The sequence below is a fragment of the Cherax quadricarinatus genome, chromosome 33 (genome assembly GCF_038502225.1).
Source record: "Cherax quadricarinatus isolate ZL_2023a chromosome 33, ASM3850222v1, whole genome shotgun sequence".
In the NCBI taxonomy this organism is placed as follows: Eukaryota; Metazoa; Arthropoda; class Malacostraca; order Decapoda; family Parastacidae; genus Cherax; species Cherax quadricarinatus.
The window spans coordinates 5,436,877-5,457,383 of record NC_091324.1 but is presented as its reverse complement, the minus strand read 5'-3'; the positions used below and the strand labels follow the sequence as shown (position 1 = coordinate 5,457,383).

Below are 20,507 nucleotides of genomic sequence, written 5' to 3'. Positions count from 1 at the left end.
CCTGGTCTCCACAGTCAAGTTGAGAAATAAACCAAGGCCAAATGAAGATAGAGAGTTCAAGTATAGTACTAGCCTCTGAAAAATAAAAATCTTGAATAAATTCAATCTATTAAGACAGTTTTCAAGGAGGCAGCATACTTTTGCAACACACAAAAACTGAATAGGAGGTTGAGAAATTAAACAGTCTAGCAGGTCGTAATAAGAGAATCACACAGGATAGTGAGAAAGAAAATGAGAGGGCATTACAAAAAAGGAAAGGAGCTCATTTTGATATGACAGCAACTTTTAGAATCATGTAAAAAGTTCCAAACTTGTAGTAAAATCAATAGCATATTGCATCTGAGATGGTCATTATCTTAATGTCAATGCTAGCAATCTGTAAGTTGCACAAAAGTTTGAAATAAACAGTAGAGAGGTTTCTGCATCAAGATGACAATCTAGTCTTATCAAACATTAATCTCTACTGAGGTCAATTAAACACTATTGCAATTTTTGTATGAGGTAGCTCTCACAGTACATACAGTAATAGTTGCCACAGGCAGAATAGTAACTGGATTTTCTGATAAACACTTAGCTAATAAGTGTGTATGTACATGACATCACAGGGTAAGCACCTGGTATGTTGGTGGTCAAGAGTGCCAGTGATGTTGTATTTAACACTCTTGAGTTGTGACAAAACTGTGCATATTTGAAGCATAATACTGTACATTAATAATACAAAAAATAAAAAATATAAATAATAATAAAAGAAAAAGTACAAATTTAATGCTTATTTAAGAATTCTGAAGCAGCGATACATTTTCGATGTGTGTGTTCACATTGCATAACATGCAACAACAAGATTATTGAGATGAGTCATTTTATGTTACAACGTCATCCTATAGCTAATCATTTCACAATTTTCATATGAACTAAAGACTGGTAAAGATAGCATAAGATGATATGAGAGTCTACAGTGATATTAGGATATGAGAACATAGGTAAAGCAGGGGTATAAAGTTGTGGCCACTTAGATTTGCAGTCTGTGATGTGTGCGAAGTTTTTTGCATGTGAATGTGTTACAATGGTGTGGGTGGGCAAGTTGGACTTGCCTAGCTTGGGCCAGTGGGGCTGTAATAAGCAGGTGAGACTTGGACCTACCTAACATAAGCCAGAAGGCCTGCTGCAGTGCTCCTCCTTTCTTTTGTTCTTGTATGCATATGCATCAAATACATTTACTGTCTGCCTGCAGGGTGTTCCAGGGGTCAACACCCTCACAGCCCAGTCCTTAGCCAGGCCTTCCAGTGGATCAGGGCCTGATCTACCAGGATGTTACTGCACTTAGGATATTACTGCACTTAGTACAATATACGAACCATAACCTAGCTGATTAGGTACTGACTTTAGGTATCTTCCCAGCTCCCTCTTGAAGGCAGCCAGGGGTCTATTGGTAATTTCCCTTACACCTGGTGGGAGGCTACTGAACAGTCTGGGGCCCCGGACATTTGTGCTTATCCTTAGTGTACTAATGGTGCCCCCACTTTTCATTAGGGGTATGCTGCACCGTCTGCCCAGTTTTTTGTTTTTGTAGGGAGTGATTTCTGTGTGTAGATTTGGGACCAGTCCCTCTAGGATTTTCCAGGTGTGGATTGTGATGTATCTCTCTCTCTCTCACCTGCACTCCAGTGAGTACAGGTCAAATGACCCCAAGCATTCCCAATAATTAAGGTATTTGATAGAACTTATTTGTGCAGTAAAGGTTCTCTATACATTCTTTAGATCTGCAATTTCACCTGCCTTTAATGGAGCTGTTATTGTACAGCAGTATTCCAGCCTAGAGAGAACAAGTGATTTAATAAGAATCACCAATGGCATGGCATCCCTTGCTATCAATGCAATAAATAAACAAAATCTTAAAAAATAATCATTACCATTATTCTCTTGCTATCAATGCAATAAATAAACAAAATCTTAAAAAAATAATCAGGCTGGTTGTTCAGGCAAGCACCAGGCAAGCCTGGCCCATGACTGGGCACCGAACTCTTCAAGGGTATATCAAAGGTGTGGTTTGTACGTTGGACTACATGCAGCCAGCAGTAACAGCCTGGTTGGTCAGGCACTGATCCACTGGGAGGCCTGGTCATGGACCAGGCCGTGGGGGCGTTGATCCCTGGAATACCCTCCAGGTAGACTCCAGGCAGGTAGACCATCATCAATACATTGGACCCCTGCCTTATGATCAGCTCCCAACTCAAACAATTATGTAAGTGTATTTTTGTAAGTGCTTTTGTACGTGTATTTTTGGGGGTCTGAAACAGACTAATCTAATTTACAATATTCCTTATGGGAACAAATTCGTTCGGTAACGGCACCCGAACAGACTTCTGGAATGAATTAATATCGTAAGTCGGGGGTCCACTGTATTGGTCATTTACACAGTGGGTCAGAGCCCCATCAAAAGAGGTTATTCATCTAGATAGCTGGCACAAAGTGTGGATACACTCAAGATTTCAGATATCTTATCAATAACAATTCAGTGATTTACTATTTCCTGTAAGGACTGTTTGGAGCTCTCTCTAAAATGTTAGATGTTAAGACACTAAAATACAATGTACAATGTTCTAGTGTATGGCCCTGTCTATCCCATACTTTACATTTTATATGACTGTCAACGTCATTTAAAATGACCTGCCGCAGATACTTATAGCCTAGGCCTAGTCGAGAAGTCACATCTTTTAACTTTTACCATAAACATGATTGACTTGACACATTTTATTACTATAGGCACTGGATCACCTACTTCCTATCTGTTTTGGTTTGCTCTTTTCAAACTGATCCCCAACTTTTCTAAAAATAATTTTTAAACATTTGTCTGAAACCAAAGTTGCATTCGACATTCTCCTTTGTTCACTGCTAATATAGTCAAGACATCAACTTAACCATGCTCCCTGAAGCCTGAAAGAGAAGGAATCCCCAAAAGTTCAACCTTAATAACTTTTGTCAATAATTTGAACATACCCGTGTCTGGCCCCATACACAAACATGTTACAGTCATACCTCGGTCTATTCAGAGCAGTAATCAGAATCAGGAGTCATAGACAAACAGAAGCATCATGCACTGTATAAAAACTTAATTTATGGCTATACTAAATAATAAAGACAAATTACACTTGTATAGACTAAACACTAATGACATATGTACAGCGTAACACTTTCATATTGTTTGGCTTCATTAGCTTTTATCACGCCCAAATGCTAGTGAAAGAAAATGATGTTTAACCACCAGTGTGGGATACAGCTGATCAACTATAAACTTAAAGGTTTGCATATTCTACCAATTTGAAGAGGTATACAAACTGTATCTGTGACATACCCAGTACCTGAGTGGTTTCTATAGTTTTCATACTCCCACATACACATACATACATACATACATACACACACAGACACATGCACGAATGCACACACATATATTATAATTGCCTTTCCTCTGCTCCATAGAGCACATATTCTCAGTATTTTAAGTTTTGTTGGGTCCAAATGTAAAGGAAATGTTCTCTCTATCTTTTCAAGCTCTGATCTCTCTCTTCTGCCCTGAACAGAGCCATCAATACCAAACAGTACTCTAGGAAACAGAGCACAAGTGATCTGAATACTGGCAATATTTACTTTGTTCTGAAAGTCCTCATTATCCATCCCAACAGTTAAAGACACAACACTTCTATAATATTCGGCTATTATTTCTAATTCAATTACAATTTCAAACATTTAACTAAATAAATGCAATATTGTTAGTTCCAAGACTTACAGTATGGATCTGCTCAATATAAACAAGAATGATTACTGGGGTTCTCTGTCTGCACTGTACAAAATTAATACAGCAATAGTGTTGAAATAACATTTTATGGAGTGATAACTGTATTATCAGTGAGCAAGGAGGCAATGATGCCATGACTATAGTGAAGAAGTTAAGACATGTAAAATGTAATGCTTGGCGTTTCAGCAAAGTTTTGGCAGAACTAGTAAATGTAATTAGACAAATTAGGTAAGACAGAGTATGTACTGTGACACCACCACCACCACCTGCACTTACTTCACACCATATTTAAGGACAGTTAAATCCCCAATGACAGCGCCAACGTGATTGCGGATTTCGGCATCCATACTTTAAAAGTCTAGCCTTGAATGCCAACAAAAATGAAGCAAAATCAATGTTATCACCTTGACATAATATACATTATACGAGGTGTAAACACAGTCATACAGCAGTCACCGTTCCAGCTCAGGAGGGGGTCCACCTGCTATCACGCTCATATATCATCTATTACCATATATTTCCCACGGCAGCACCTCTAAAATAAACTTTCTAGGTACTCATAAGGTTGTCTGAGTGATGGCACAGGCGTAACTACCCCTACATTCAAGCTACAACTCACAAAAAGCTTATTCCATCCCGGCAGAGTTTCTGTTTACTTTCTTGGTTGCTGCTCGTGGAATAACTGGTCTGATGGTTCTTCCACTCACTCCTACACTAATACAACATTCATTTCCTGCTCCCTAAAAATTATAGTTCGCCCCATTTCCAACATCGTGTTGTTATTTCAAGGCCACAGTAGCATCCACTAACCCCAGGAGACATACAGACTTGGTGTTATTTATTACGTAAACACACTCTGGCTACCACCTGTGAAGTGACGGCATCACACACTTTAAATCCCATTTATAACTATGCATAATACATTCAGCATTTACCTTTAACGCTAGAGTGCTCTTGCCTTGACCTAACCATTTTTATACAGAGCTGTGCATTAAGAATTTGAGGCGGAATGTAGTTTTCATTATTAACGGGGCTCGGTTAATGTGCGCATCACCCCGGCAGGTTAAGAGCGCTTAGATCTGGCTAGTTGCTGGACGGGTTTACCTGGAGAGGGTTTCGGGGGTCAACGCCCCCGCGGCTCGGTCTGAGACCAGGCCTCACGGTGGATCAGGGTCTGATGAACCAGGCTGTTACTGCTGGCCGCACGTAAACCGACGTACGAACCACAGCCTGACTGATCAGGTACTGACTTTAGGTGGCTGTCCAGTGCCTTCTTGAAGACAACCAGGGGTATATTGGTAATCCACCTTATGTATGCTGGGAGGGAGCTGAACAGCCTTGGGCCCTTGACACTTACTGTTTTGTCTCTCAGTGTACTCGTGGAGCCCCTACTGTTCATTGGGGAAATGTTGCATCTCCTGCTTTCATAGGTAGTGCTTTTCGTGTGCAAGTTTGATATTCCTTTAGGGTTTTCCAAGTGTATATTATCAGGTATCTTTCTTGCCTGCTATCCAGGTAATACAAATCAAGGGATTTCAACCGTTCCCAGTAATTTACGTGCTTTGTCGTACTATGTGTGCCCTGATAGTTCTCTGGACATTCTCCAGGTCTGCAATTTCGCCTGTCTTGAAGGGGGCAGTTAGTGTACAGTAGCATTCCAGCTTAGTGTACATTATACACATTATTATGGAAAGTACTGCGATGTTCATATGTTTTTATATTAAAAACAAATGCAGATACCGGCAACCATGGAAGCATATGTAGGTGAGGGGGAGAGGGAGACAGAGAGATGGAGAAGGGCACAGGGAGAGGGAGGAGAGAGAGAGAGAGAGAGAGAGAGAGAGAGAGAGAGAGAGAGAGAGAGAGAGAGAGAGAGAGAGAGAGAGTGGAAGAAGGGGATGGCGGTGGGAACATAAAGTCGCTCACACACTCTTTAAAATATGATTTGTTCGGATTTTTAACTCAGAGGATAACCCAAGAAAATCAGTGCATCATCGAAGACTATCTTCTTTATACTGGGGACTTTCAGTTTTGTCCCCAGGATGCGACCCACACCAGTCGACTAACACCCAGATACCTACTTCCTGCTAGGTGAACACGGACAGCAGGTGTAAGGAAACATGCCCAACGTTTCCAGCCATACCGGAGACTGAACCAGGCACACTCAGTGAGGCTAGAGCGTTACCAACCCAGCCATGGGACACCGTACAACACCAAACGTGTAACATCAATAAACTCTACGTATCGTTCACCTTATTTATGTCATTATTTGTTGAACATAAAGATTTAGTATGAGAGCAATGGTACTTGTTGCACACCTCACGAAACACGTACCCTGTCAACCAGGAGGCCTGGTCTGAGACCCGGCAGTCTACCTACCTGGAGGTTATTCCGGGGATCAACGCCCCCGCGACCCGGTCCACGACCAGGCCTCCCGGTGGATCAGGGCCTGATCAACCAGGTTGTTACTGCTGGCCGCACGCAGTCCAGCGTACGAACCACAGCTCGGCTGATTCGGCACTGACTTTAGGTATCTGTCCAGCTCTCTCTTGAAGGCAGCCAGGGGCTTATTGGTAATTCCCCTTATGCTTGGTGGGAGGCTGTTGAACAGTCTTGGGCCCCGGACACTTATGGTGTTTTCTCTTAGTGTACCAATGGCGCCCCTACTTTTAATTGGGGTATTTTGCACCGCCTGCCCAGTCTTTTGCTTTCTTAGGGAGTGATTTCTGAGTGCAGATTCGGGACCATTCCTTCCAGGATTTTCCAAGTGTAGATTATGATATATCTCTCCCTCCTGCGTTCAAACGAGTACAAGTCAAGTGCTTCCAAGTGGAGGCGATGACCCCAGAAATTTTCAACAACGTAAACTCGTACGATTTATGTACCTTCCATGTTTTGACGACGCGTCCGTGATGAGGTATAGGATAGGTACTGCAAACCAGTACAGTATAGATCCTATAATATAGCATAGACCGTATGGTATAGATCTTACACTATAATGAACACAGGAGAAGGGCACCATAGAATACAAAGGAGCCTTTTGTGGCAAAAGGTTGAAAACCACTGGTACAATAACCTAAAAGCATCGGTGAACAAGCGCACTTTAAATTCACGCACCACAGGTACAGAAATGACAGGAAAGGAGGACTGACGAGGCACCTTTATGATGCTTCATGAAACATGAGTTAATACCAGCAGCGGGTTATTAGTAGAGGTAAGTGGACAATGTAGAGGTGTGTGGCTGTGTTGGTGTATACAGAGTGAGGTGTGCTGTGCATGTGTGCTCTGAGGATATATGACAGATGTATTTCTCTCTGCATCTACGCTGACAAATGTATTTCTCTCAGTGCATCTCCGCAGACAGATGTATATCTCTGTGTATATATATATATGTTGACATGAATATTTCTGCCCGTGTATATCTGTATGTGCGCCAGTAAATCTGCATTTGTCAATGCACACCGACAGATGTGTGAAGAAAGCCACATATGTACAGTTGTGACTTCTTCAGTCCTAATACAAACACAGCTAAAGGAACATATATGTTACGTTTTTTTTTTTTTTTAGGAGGGTGTGGGTCGGTTATTCGAGGTAATTTACACACGTTACTATGTAAGAGAACTGTAATCATCTAAAATTGTATGTGCTTAAATCAACTTACTCAATAGGAAGGGACACTTCATGAAGTGGGTTAAGCTAGTGAGTTGCAAGTGACTCAGAGGAAAGTGCTTATAACTCGCCTAAACAGCGAACTCCAATATCAGTCCCACCAATACAGGGACGCTTCAGAGTCTCCAAATATTTGGCAAAACAAGTCATTGCACCACCTGCATATTGCAGGTGGTGCAATGTATGCAATGATTGGGACATTTACATGTTCTAATCAGTGCAAACGTGTCTTATACCTGCTGCTTGTCGGTGTCTCCATACCAGTTCCACCAACCTGGACACTGGCATCCACCAACACCACCTGACGCATACCCTTTTCTACACCCTATCTTTCCCGACACTATCTCATGTGTCTGTTGCTGTAGTTGTCTCTGTATTACGACTGTAGAAGACACGTGGCGAAACGTTTCCTGTAATAACTATCATAACTATATGTGTATTTTTGTTCATGAGCCTTGTATCACCGTACCTTGTACAACCACCGACGGCAAGCAGGTGTGGGACTAAACATGTGCATCAACAGTGGCTGATATCTGTCTCCAATACACCAGGGAGGAAGGAGGGGCAGCTGCCACCTTCAGGGAGTCCCAGAAATCTAGAAAATACTGCCCATCATTATATATTTGTTCCAACAGACTCAGAGACCCTTGGCTCATGGGGAAAGAGTGCATCTAAGTTCCTTAAGGAGCTAGGCATAAGACTCATCAGGGTAACTAAGGATCCCAGGGCAGCTAGTTTTCTATTTCAGCGACTCAGCGCTGCGGTTCTGAGAGTTAATGCCTGCTGTATCCTGGGCACGCGCCCCAGCTCTGAGGAGCTGGATGAGATTCTCTCATTGTAATCTGTGACAAACACAGAAATATACACATAAAAAGTATCCCTCAAACCTCATGTACTGTATACTGATTTGTATACCAGCATTGTATCTAGCCGCAGTGTTGTCATTGATTAAATACAACTTGTTCGTGGTTACAATAATGTGTGTACTGCTTGCGGAGGATAGTACACCAAACGGAGAGTAGAATGAAATTAGCTCTGAGGCAACCACACCATCGTATGCCCTCGCAACTTGAAGCATGCCTAGTTTGCTAGGCTCAAGTGGTTCAGAGCGTCGTGAATTTTCGATCGCCATGAGGCGGGCTCAAACAACACGGGTTCGATCGTCCGGCTAATTCTTGCTAATTGACCAGTTTTACCTATTCGGCACCACACACACACACACACACATATATATATATATATATATATATATATATATATATATATATATATATATATATATATATATATATATATATAAATATATATAAATATGCCGGGAGCAATGGGCTAGTAACCCCTTCTCCTGTAGACATTTACTAAAAAAGAGAAGAAGAAAAACTTTATAAAACTGGGATGCTTAAATGTGCGTGGATGTAGTGCGGATGACAAGAAACAGACGATTGCTGATGTTATGAATGAAAAGAAGTTGGATGTCCTGGCCCTAAGCGAAACAAAGCTGAAGGGGGTAGGAGAGTTTCAGTGGGGGGAAATAAATGGGATTAAATCTGGAGTATCTGAGAGAGTTAGAGCAAAGGAAGGGGTAGCAATAATGTTAAATGATCAGTTATGGAAGGAGAAAAGAGAATATGAATGTGTAAATTCAAGAATTATGTGGATTAAAGTAAAGGTTGGATGCGAGAAGTGGGTCATAATAAGCGTATATGCACCTGGACAAGAGAGGAATGCAGAGGAGAGAGAGAGATTTTGGGAGATGTTAAGTGAATGTATAGGAGCCTTTGAACCAAGTGAGAGAGTAATTGTGGTAGGAGACCTGAATGCTAAAGTAGGAGAAACTTTTAGAGAGGGTGTGGTAGGTAAGTTTGGGGTGCCAGGTGTAAATGATAATGGGAGCCCTTTGATTGAACTTTGTATAGAAAGGGGTTTAGTTATAGGTAATACATATTTTAAGAAAAAGAGGATAAATAAGTATACAAGATATGATGTAGGGCGAAATGACAGTAGTTTGTTGGATTATGTATTGGTAGATAAAAGACTGTTGAGTAGACTTCAGGATGTACATGTTTATAGAGGGGCCACAGATATATCAGATCACTTTCTAGTTGTAGCTACACTGAGAGTAAAAGGTAGATGGGATACAAGGAGAATAGAAGCATCAGGGAAGAGAGAGGTGAAGGTTTATAAACTAAAAGAGGAGGCAGTTAGGGTAAGATATAAACAGCTATTGGAGGATAGATGGGCTAATGAGAGCATAGGCAATGGGGTCGAAGAGGTATGGGGTAGGTTTAAAAATGTAGTGTTAGAGTGTTCAGCAGAAGTTTGTGGTTACAGGAAAGTGGGTGCAGGAGGGAAGAGGAGCGATTGGTGGAATGATGATGTAAAGAGAGTAGTAAGGGAGAAAAAGTTAGCATATGAGAAGTTTTTACAAAGTAGAAGTGATGCAAGGAGGGAAGAGTATATGGAGAAAAAGAGAGAAGTTAAGAGAGTGGTGAAGCAATGTAAAAAGAGAGCAAATGAGAGAGTGGGTGAGATGTTATCAACAAATTTTATTGAAAATAAGAAAAAGTTTTGGAGTGAGATTAACAAGAAAGCCTAGAGAACAAATGGATTTGTCAGTTAAAAATAGGAGAGGAGAGTTATTAAATGGAGAGTTAGAGGTATTGGAAAGATGGAGGGAATATTTTGACGAATTGTTAAATGTTGATGAAGATAGGGAAGCTGTGATTTCGTGTATAGGGCAAGGAGGAATAACATCTTGTAGGAGTGAGGAAGAGCCAGTTGTGAGTGTGGGGGAAGTTCGTGAGGCAGTAGGTAAAATGAAAGGGGGTAAGGCAGCCGGGATTGATGGGATAAAGATAGAAATGTTAAAAGCAGGTGGGGATATAATTTTGGAGTGGTTGGTGCAATTATTTAATAAATGTATGGAAGAGGGTAAGGTACCTACGGATTGGCAGAGAGCATGCATAGTTCCTTAGTATAAAGGCAAAGGGGATAAAAGAGAGTGCAAAAATTATAGGGGGATAAGTCTGCTGAGTATACCTGGTAAAGCGTATGGTAGAGTTATAATTGAAAGAATTAAGAGTAAGACGGAGAATAGGATAGCAGATGAACAAGGAGGCTTTAGGAAAGGTAGGGGGTGTGTGGACCAGGTGTTTACAGTGAAACATATAAGTGAACAGTATTTAGATAAGGCTAAAGAGGTCTTTGTGGCATTTATGGATTTGGAAAAGGCATATGACAGGGTGGATAGGGGGGCAATGTGGCAGATGTTGCAAGTGTATGGTGTAGGAGGTAGCTTACTGAAAGCAGTGAAGAGTTTTTACGAGGATAGTGAGGCTCAAGTTAGAGTATGTAGGAAAGAGGGAAATTTTTTCCCAGTAAAAGTAGGCCTTAGACAAGGATGTGTGATGTCACCGTGGTTGTTTAATATATTTATAGATGGGGTTGTAAGAGAAGTAAATGCGAGGGTCTTGGCAAGAGGCGTGGAGTTAAAAGATAAAGAATCACACACAAAGTGGGAGTTGTCACAGCTGCTTTTTGCTGATGACACTGTGCTCTTGGGAGATTCTGAAGAGAAGTTGCAGAGATTGGTGGATGAATTTGGTAGGGTGTGCAAAAGAAGAAAATTAAAGGTGAATACAGGAAAGAGTAAGGTTATGAGGATAACAAAAAGATTAGGTGATGAAAGATTGGATATCAGATTGGAGGGAGAGAGTATGGAGGAGGTGAACGTATTCAGATATTTGGGAGTGGACGTGTCAGCGGATGGGTCTATGAAAGATGAGGTGAATCATAGAATTGATGAGGGAAAAAGAGTGGTGCACTTAGGAGTCTGTGGAGACAAAGAACTTTGTCCTTGGAGGCAAAGAGGGGAATGTATGAGAGTATAGTTTTACCAATGCTCTTATATGGGTGTGAAGCGTGGGTGATGAATGTTGCAGCGAGGGGGAAGGCTGGTGGCAGTGGAGATGTCATGTCTGAGGGCAATGTGTGGTGTGAATATAATGCAAAGAATTCGTAGTTTGGAAGTTAGGAGGAGGTGCGAGATTACCAAAACTGTTGTCCAGAGGGCTGAGGAAGGGTTGTTGAGGTAGTTCGGACATGTAGAGAGAATGGAGCGAAACAGAATGACTTCAAGAGTGTATCAGTCTGTAGTGGAAGGAAGGCGGGGTAGGGGTCGGCCTAGGAAAGGTTGGAGGGAGGGGGTAAAGGAGGTTTTGTGTGCGAGGGGCTTGGACTTCCAGCAGGCATGCGTGAGCGTGTTTGATGGGAGTGAATGGAGACAAATGGTTTTTAATACTTGACGTGCTGTTGGAGTGTGAGCAAAGTAACATTTATGAAGGGATTCAGGGAAACCGGCAGGCCGGACTTGAGTCCTGGAGATGGGAAGTACAGTGCCTGCACTCTGAAGGAGGGGTGTTAATGTTGCAGTTTAAAAACTGTAGTGTAAAGCACCCTTCTGGCAAGACAGTGATGGAGTGAATGATGGTGAAAGTTTTTCTTTTTCGGGCCACCCTGCCTTGGTGGGAATCGGCCAGTGTGATAAAAAAAAATATGTATACTGCACGAATATGACAGTATCCTGAGGCAGACTTTTACTAAAGTACTTAACATTACTCTGGAAGACGGGCAGTGGGACCAAGTTACACTTCCAGTCAGACAAGGAAGCACTGGTGTCCGCAAGTTATCACAGATTGCAGTACCTGCTTTCCTGTCCTCATGCATTGCATCCAGAGGGCTTGTAGCAGCGATTCTCCCTGAACATCTTAGGGACAAGATTGGAGTCCAGGACCAAAAGTTCATCGACGGAGCTATGATATGGGATAATCTAACGGACTCTGAAACCAGACCTGCTCCCCCAACAACTACAAACAGTCGCACTGGGATGGCCCGATAGTGGAGAATATAGCCTCAAGAATGCTTCAGAGTGTGTCAGGGAAGGATAAAGCCTGCCTCCTGGCAGTGAGAGCTCCTCATGCAGGGGACTTTCTGTTGGCTGTTCCCAACTCCAGCCTTGGCACACGCATCGACCCACAGACCATCCGCAATGGTGTTGCTCTTCGACTTGCCGCCCCTATTCTCGCTGAACACAGGTGTATTTGTGGCAGTGAAGCAGCAGACCGATTCGGGTACCATGGTCCTGTGTGTCGTAAATCGAGGGAAAGATTGCAAGACATGAAGAGGTTAATAAGATTATCAAGAGGAGCCTCACAAAAGCCAGATGCCCAGCAGTAAGGGAGCCACCCCAACTATGCAGATCTGATGGCAGCCAAATGTGTCCAGATGGTATCACCCTTCAAGCCTGGACAGACGGCAAGCAGGTGGTGTGGGACTAAACATGTGTATCTAACTTGGCTGATACCTATCTCCAATACACCAGGGAGGAAGGAGGGGCAGCCGCCAACTTCAAGGAGTCCCAAAAGTCGAGAAAATATGGAGAACTTGCCCATCATTATGTGTTTGTTCCCATAGGCTCAGAGACCCTTGGCTCACGGGGAAAGAGTGCATCTAAGTTCCTCAAGGAGTTGGGCAAAAGACTCATCAGGGTAACTAGGGATCCCAGGGCAGCTAGTTTTTTGTTCTAGCGACTCAGCGCTGCTGTTCAGAGGGGTAATGCCTGCTGTATTTTGGGCACGCGCCACAGTTCTGAAGAGCTGGATGAGATTTTTGCATTATAATCAGTGACAAACATGTAACAATATGTACTAGACAATTATCTCTCACATCTCATGTACTGTGTATGTCATCTTTATATCAACAATGTATCTCTTAAACATTTTTGTACCATATTATGTAATAAAATATACCTATTGGTAAAAAAGAATGACAAGATGGGGTGGTAGGGGAAGTGGAATATTTAAACGGCTTCAGGAAGAAATCCAAATATTCTTCCTTGAAGCCTTTTTATCCACTTCTCCGAGGCTGTGGGTCCCACAATTTACACCAGAGGTGGACCCCATTCTATATATACATACATTATATATATATTATATATATATATATATATATATATATATATATATATATATATATATATATATATATATATATATATATGAAAACAATCACAGACAGGAATGTCAGAATGACATTCTGAGAGAAACTGCTGCAGTTGACAGACCCGCACTGCGCTACTCTGAGAAAACTTCCCCCTCACCCCTTCAACTGCTGCCTTGCAACACTGCATAGCTCCTGATAACGCACTGAGAAGTGTCAAAGTACTTAAGCTAAAGATTTCCACCCCCCGTGGCTTGTCTTACACACACACACACACACTGGTGAAGAGGCGGGGCCAGGAGCTAGGACTCGACCCCTGCAACCACAAATAGGTGAGTACAAATAGGTGAGTACACACACACACACACACACACACACATATATATATATATATATATATATATATATATATATATATATATATATATATATATATATATATATATATAAACACTGATCTCTGGCTGAAGGAGACTCGAACCTACGAACCTTGGAACAAGGTACGCAGTGCTGTACCATTCTCACCACACTGGACCAATACCTTGGCGTCCAGCTTGCGCTGGACTTTGATCCAAGGCAGCCAGCTTTCAGGGAGAAGGCTTACAGCTTTTCATCTCATCCCCTGCATGCATCAGCCTTACTAGAGATTCTGACATTGGAAGGAATTTGCAAGAGCATGCGAAATATACACAAACACTGATCGCCTGCTCTTGCAAATTCCTTGCATTGTCAAAATCTCTAGTAAGGCTGATGCATGCAGGGGATGAGATGAAAAGCTGTAAGCCTTCTCCCTGAAAGCTGGCTGCCTTGGATCAAAGTCTAGCGCAAGCTGGACTCCAAGGTATTGTCCAGTGTGGTGAGAATAGTACAGCACTGCGTACCTTCTTCCAAGGTTCGTAGGTTCGAGTCTCCTTCAGCCAGAGATCAATGTTTGTGTATATTTCGCCTGCTCTTGCGAATTCCTTTATATATATATATATATATATATATATATATATATATATATATATATATATATATAATATATATATATGAATATATATATATATATATATATATATATATATATATCATCGTATATACTATATATCTTTAAGCGCGTTAAGTATTTTTGAAGTTAGTGAAACGCAGCGTCGATGATCCTCGTGGTGTAGATAGACGTTGAAGATAACAAAGTACCAGTGTCTTGATGAAGAGGAACAAGTTGATGGGGAAGGGGGGAGCGGTGGGTGGGTGGGCTGGTGTATGAGGGAGCCTGGGGTGTGAGGGAGCCTGGTGTGTGAGGGAGCCTGGTGTGTGAGGGAGCCTGGTGTGTGAGGGAGCCTGGTGTGTAAGGGAGCCTGGTGTGTGAGGGAGTCTAGTGCGTGAAGGAGCCTGGTGTGTGAGGGAGCCTGGTGTGTGAAGGGGCTTGGTGCGTGAGGGAGCCTGGTGTATGAGGGAGCCTGGTGTGTGAGGGAGCCTGGTGTGTGAGGGAGTCTAGTGCATGAAGGAGCCTGGTGTGTGAGCGAGCCTGGTGTGTGAGCGAGCCTGGTGTGTGAGGGAGCCTGGTGTGTGAGGGAGTCTGGTGTGTGAGGGAGCCTGGTGTGTGAGGGAGTCTGGTGTGTGAAGGAGCCTGGTGTGTGAGGGAGTCTGGTGTGTGAGGGAGTCTGGTGTGTGAAGGAGACTGGTGTGTGAAGGAGCCTGGTGTGTGAGGGAGTCTGGTGTGTGAGGGAGCTTGGTGTGTGAGGAAGCCTGGTGTGTGAAGGAGCCTGGTGTGTGAGGGAGTCTGATGTGTGAGGGAGCCTGGTGTGTGAGCGAGCCTGGTGTGTGAGCGAGCCTGGTGTGTGAGGGAGTCTGGTGTGTGAGGGAGCTTTGTGCGTGAGGGAGCCTGGTGTGTGAGGGAGTCTGGTGTGTGAGGGAGTCTGGTGTGTGAAGGAGCCTGGTGTGTAAGGGAGCCTGGTGTGTGAGGGAGCCTGGTGTGTGAGGGAGCCTGGTCTGTGAGGGAGCCTGGTGAGTGAGGGAGTTGGTGTGTGAAGGAGCCTGGTGTGTGAGGGAGTCTGGTGTGTGAAGGGGCTTGGTGCATGAAGGAGCCTGGTGTGTGAGGGAGCCTGGTGTGTGAGGGAGTCTAGTGCGTGAAGGAGCCTGGTGTGTGAGCGAGCCTGGTGTGTGAGCGAGCCTGGTGTGTGAGGGAGCCTGGTGTGTGAGGTAGTCTGGTGTGTGAGGGAGCCTGGTGTGTGAGGGAGTCTGGTGTGTGAAGGAGCCTGGTGTGTGAGGGAGTCTGGTGTGTTAGGGAGTCTGGTGTGTGAAGGACACTGGTGTGTGAAGGAGCCTGGTGTTTGAGGGAGTCTGGTGTGAGAGGGAGCTTGGTGTGTGAGGAAGCCTGGTGTGTGAAGGAGCCTGGTGTGTGAGGGAGTCTGATGTGTGAGGGAGCCTGGTGTGTGAGCGAGCCTGGTGTGTGAGCGAGCCTGGTGTGTGAGGGAGTCTGGTGTGTGAGGGAGCTTTGTGCGTGAGGGAGCCTGGTGTGTGAGGGAGTCTGGTGTGTGAGGGAGTCTGGTGTGTGAAGGAGCCTGGTGTGTGAGGGAGCCTGGTGCGTGAGGGAGCCTGGTGTGTGAGGGAGTCTGGTGTGTGAGGGAGCTTTGTGCGTGAGGGAGCCTGGTGTGTGAGGGAGTCTGGTGTGTGAGGGAGCTTTGTGCGTGAGGGAGCCTGGTGTGTGAGGGAGTCTGGTGTGTGAGGGAGTCTGGTGTGTGAGGGAGCCTGGTGCGTGAAAGAGTCTTGTGTGAGGGAGCCTGGTGCGCGAAAGAGTCTTGTCTGAGGGAGTCTGGTATGTGAGGGAGTCTGGTGTGTGAGGGAGTCTGATGTGTGAGGGAGCCTGGTGTGTGAGCGAGCCTGGTGTGTGAGCGAGCCTGGTGTGTGAGGGAGTCTGGTGTGTGAGGGAGCTTTGTGCGTGAGGGAGCCTGGTGTGTGAGGGAGTCTGGTGTGTGAGGGAGTCTGGTGTGTGAAGGAGCCTGGTGTGTGAGGGAGCCTGGTGCGTGAGGGAGCCTGGTGTGTGAGGGAGTCTGGTGTGTGAGGGAGTCTGGTGTGTGAGGGAGCTTTGTGCGTGAGGGAGCCTGGTGTGTGAGGGAGTCTGGTGTGTGAGGGAGCTTTGTGCGTGAGGGAGCCTGGTGTGTGAGGGAGTCTGGTGTGTGAGGGAGTCTGGTGTGTGAGGGAGCCTGGTGCGTGAAAGAGTCTTGTGTGAGGGAGCCTGGTGCGCGAAAGAGTCTTGTGTGAGGGAGTCTGGTATGTGAGGGAGTCTGGTGTGTGAGGGAGTCTGGTGTGTGAGGGAGTCTGGTGCGTGAAGGAGTCTGGTGTGTGAGGGAGTCTGGTGTGTGAGGGAGTCTGGTGTGTGAGGGAGCCTGGTGTGTGAGGGAGTCTGGTGTGTGAGGGAGTCTGGTGTGTGAGAGAGCCTGGTGTGTGAGGGAGTCTGGTGTGTGAGGGAGTCTGGTGTGTGAGGGAGTCTGGTGTGTGAGGGAGCTTGGTGCGTGAGGGAGCTTGGTGTGTGAGGGAGCCTGGTGTGTGAGGGAGCCTGGTGTGTGAGGGAGTCTGGTGTGTGAGGGAGTCTGGTGTTTGAGGGAGTCTGGTGTTTGAGGGAGTCTGGTGTTTGAGGGAGTCTGGTGTGTGAGGGAGTTTGGTGTGTGAGGGAGCCTGGTGTGTGAGGGAGCCTGGTGTGTGAAGGAGCCTGGTGTGTGAGGGAGTCTGGTGTGTGAAGGAGTCTGGTGTGTGAAGGGGCTTGGTGCATGAGGGAGCCTGGTGTGTGAGGGAGCCTGGTGTGTGAGGGATTCTAGTGCGTTAAGGAGCCTGGTGTGTGAGCGAGCCTGGTGTGTGAGCGAGCCTGGTGTGTGACGGAGCCTGGTGTGTGAGGGAGTCTGGTGTGTGAGGGAGTCTGGTGTGTGAGGGAGCCTGGTGTGTGAGGGAGCCTGGTGTGTGAGGGAGTCTTTTGTGTGAAGGAGACTGGTGTGTGAAGGAGCCTGGTGTGTGAGGGAGTCTGGTGTGTGAGGGAGCTTGGTGTGTGAGGGAGCCTGGTGTGTGAAGGAGCCTGGTGTGTGAGGGAGACTGGTGTGTGAGGGAGCCTGGTGTGTGAGCGAGCCTGGTGTGTGAGCGAGCCTGGTGTGTGAGCGAGCCTGGTGTGTGACGGAGTCTGGTGTGTGAGGGAGCTTGGTGCGTGAGGGAGCCTGGTGTGTGAGGGAGTCTGGTGTGTGAGGGAGTCTGGTGTGTGAAGGAGCCTGGTGTGTGAGGGAGCCTGGTGTGTGAAGGAGCCTGGTGTGTGAGGGAGTCTGGTGTGTGAGGGAGTCTGGTGTGTGAAGGAGCCTGGTGTGTGAGCGAGCCTGGTGTGTGAGGGAGCCTGGAGCGTGAAAGAGTCTTGTGTGAGGGAGTCTGGTGTGTAAGGGAGTCTGGTGTGTGAGGGAGTCTGGTGTGTGAGGGAGTCTGGTGCGTGAAGGAGTCTGGTGTGTGAGGGAGTCTGGTGTGTGAGGGAGTCTGGTGTGTGAGGGAGTCTGGTGTGTGAGAGAGCCTGGTGTGTGAGGGAGTCTGGTGTGTGAGGGAGTCTGGTGTGAGAGAGAGCCTGGTGTGTGAGGGAGTCTGGTGTGTGAGGGAGTCTGGTGTGTGAGGGAGCTTGGTGCGTGAGGGAGCTTGGTGTGTGAGGGAGCCTGGTGTGTGAGGGAGCCTGGTGTGTGAGGGAGTCTGGTGTGTGAGGGAGTCTGGTGTTTGAGGGAGTCTGGTGTGTGAGGGAGTCTGGTGTGTGAGGGAGTCTGGTGTGTGAGGGAGTCTGGTGTGTGAGAGAGCCTGGTGTGTGAGGGAGTCTGGTGTGTGAGGGAGTCTGGTGTGAGAGAGAGCCTGGTGTGTGACGGAGTCTGGTGTGTGAGGGAGTCTGGTGTGTGAGGGAGCTTGGTGCGTGAGGGAGCTTGGTGTTTGAGGGAGTCTGGTGTGTGAGGGAGCCTGGTGTGTGAGGGAGTCTGGTGTGTGAGGGAGTCTGGTGTGTGAAGGAGCCTGGTGTGTGAGGGAGTCTGGTGTGTGAGGGAGTCTGGTGTGTGAGGGAGCCTGGTGTGTGAGAGAGCCTGGTGTGTGAGGGAGCCTGGTGTGTGAGGGAGCCTGGTGTGTGAGGGAGCCTGGTGTGTGAGGGAGCCTGGTGTGTGAGGGAGCCTGGTGTGTGAGGGAGTCTGGTGTGTGAGGGAGTCTGGTGTGTGAAGGAGCCTGGTGCGTGAGGGAGCATGGTGTGTGAGGGAGCCTGGTGTGTGAGGGAGCCTGGTGTGTGAGAGAGCCTGGTGTGTGAGGGAGTCTTTTGTGTGAAGGAGCCTGGTGTGTGAAGGAGTCTGGTGTGTGAAGGAGCCTGGTGTGTGAGGGAGCCTGGTGTGTGAGGGAACCTGGTGTGTGAAGGAGCCTGGTGTGTGAGGGAACCTGGTGTGTGAGGGAACCTGGTGTGTGAAGGAGCCTGGTGTGTGAAGGAGCCTGGTGTGTGAAGGAGCCTGGTGTGTGAGGGAACCTGGTGTGTGAGGGAACCTGGTGAGTGAAGGAGCCTGGTGTGTGAAGGAGCCTGGTGTGTGAGGGAACCTGGTGTGTGAGGGAACCTGGTGTGTGAAGGAGCCTGGTGTGTGAGGGAGCCTGGTGTGTGAAGGAGCCTGGTGTGTGAAGGAGCCTGGTGTGTGAAGGAGCCAGGTGTGTGAGGGAACCTGGTGTGTGAAGGAGCCTGGTGTGTGAGGGAGTCTTTTCTGTGAAGGAGCCTGGTGTGTGAGGGAGCCTGGTGTGTGAAGGAGCCTGGTGTGTGAAGGAGCCTGGTGTGTGAAGGAGCCTGGTGTGTGAGGGAGTCTTTTCTGTGAAGGAGCCTGGTGTGTGAGGAAGCCTGGTGTGTGAGGGAGTCTGGTGTGTGACGGAGCCTGGTGTGTGAGGGAGCCTGGTGTGTGAGGGAGCCTGGTGTGTGAAGGAGCCTGGTGTGTGAAGGAGCCTGGTGGATGAAGGAGCCTGGTGTGTGAGGGAGTCTGGTGTGTGATGGAGCCTGGTGTGTGAGGGAGTCTTTTCTGTGAAGGAGCCTGGTGTGTGAGGGAGTCTTTTCTGTGAAGGAGTCTGGTGTGTGAAGGAGCCTGGTGTGTGAAGGAGCCTGGTGTGTGAGGGAGTCTTTTCTGTGAGGGAGTCTGGTGTGTGAAGGAGCCTGGTGTGTGAAGGAGCCTGGTGTGTGAGGGAGCCTGGTGTGTGAGGGAGTCTGGTGTGTGAAGGAGCCTGGTGTGTGAAGGAGCCTGGTGTGTGAAGGAGCCTGGTGTGTGAGGGAGTCTGGTGTGTGAGGGAGTCTGGTGTGTGAGGGAGTCTTTTCTGTGAAGGAGCCTGGTGTGTGAAGGAGCCTGGTGTGTGAGGGAGTCTTTTCTGTGAAGGAGCCTGGTGTGTGAGGAAGCCTGGTGTGTGAGGGAGTCTGGTGTGTGATGGAGCCTGGTGTGTGAGGGAGTCTTTTCTGTGAAAGAGTCTGGTGTGTGAGGGAGTCTGGTGTGTGAAGGAGCCTGGTGTGTGAGGGAGCCTGGTGTGTGAAGGAGCCTGGTGTGTGAAGGAGCCTGGTGTGTGAAGGAGCCTGGTGTGTGAGGGAGTCTGGTGTGTGAGGGAGTCTGGTGTGTGAAGGAGCCTGGTGTGTGAGCGAGCCTGGTGTGTGAGGGAGCCTGGAGCGTGAAAGAGTCTTGTGTGAGGGAGTCTGGTGTGTGAGGGAGTCTGGTGTGTGAGGGAGTCTGGTGTGTGAGGGAGTCTGGTGCGTGAAGGAGTCTGGTGTGTGAGGGAGTCTGGTGTGTGAGGGAGTCTGGTGTGTGAGGGAGTCTGGTGTGTGAGAGAGCCTGGTGTGTGAGGGAGTCTGGTGTGTGAGGGAGTCTGGTGTGAGAGAGAGCCTGGTGTGTGAGGGAGTCTGGTGTGTGAGGGAGTCTGGTGTGTGAGGGAGCTTGGTGCGTGAGGGAGCTTGGTGTGTGAGGGAGCCTGGTGTGTGAGGGAGCCTGGTGTGTGAGGGAGTCTGGTGTGTGAGGGAGTCTGGTGTTTGAGGGAGTCTGGTGTGTGAGGGAGTCTGGTG

At 46.9% G+C, this 20,507-nt stretch overlaps 1 protein-coding gene across 4 annotated transcripts in view; it reads right to left on the bottom strand.

Moving 5' to 3' along the window:
• cdm (importin-13-like protein cdm) overlaps positions 1-20,507 on the bottom strand; it is a 546,045-nt gene that overhangs the window by 150,281 nt on the left and 375,257 nt on the right. The window contains exon 1 of one of the 4 annotated variants that reach the window (XM_070090781.1): positions 4,416-4,624. The exons of the other annotated variants lie outside the window; for them this stretch is intronic. The gene's annotated coding sequence lies outside the window, so the exon portion shown is untranslated. Of the gene's footprint in view, positions 1-4,415; positions 4,625-20,507 lie in introns of those variants that run through there. 4 annotated transcript variants of the gene reach the window in all.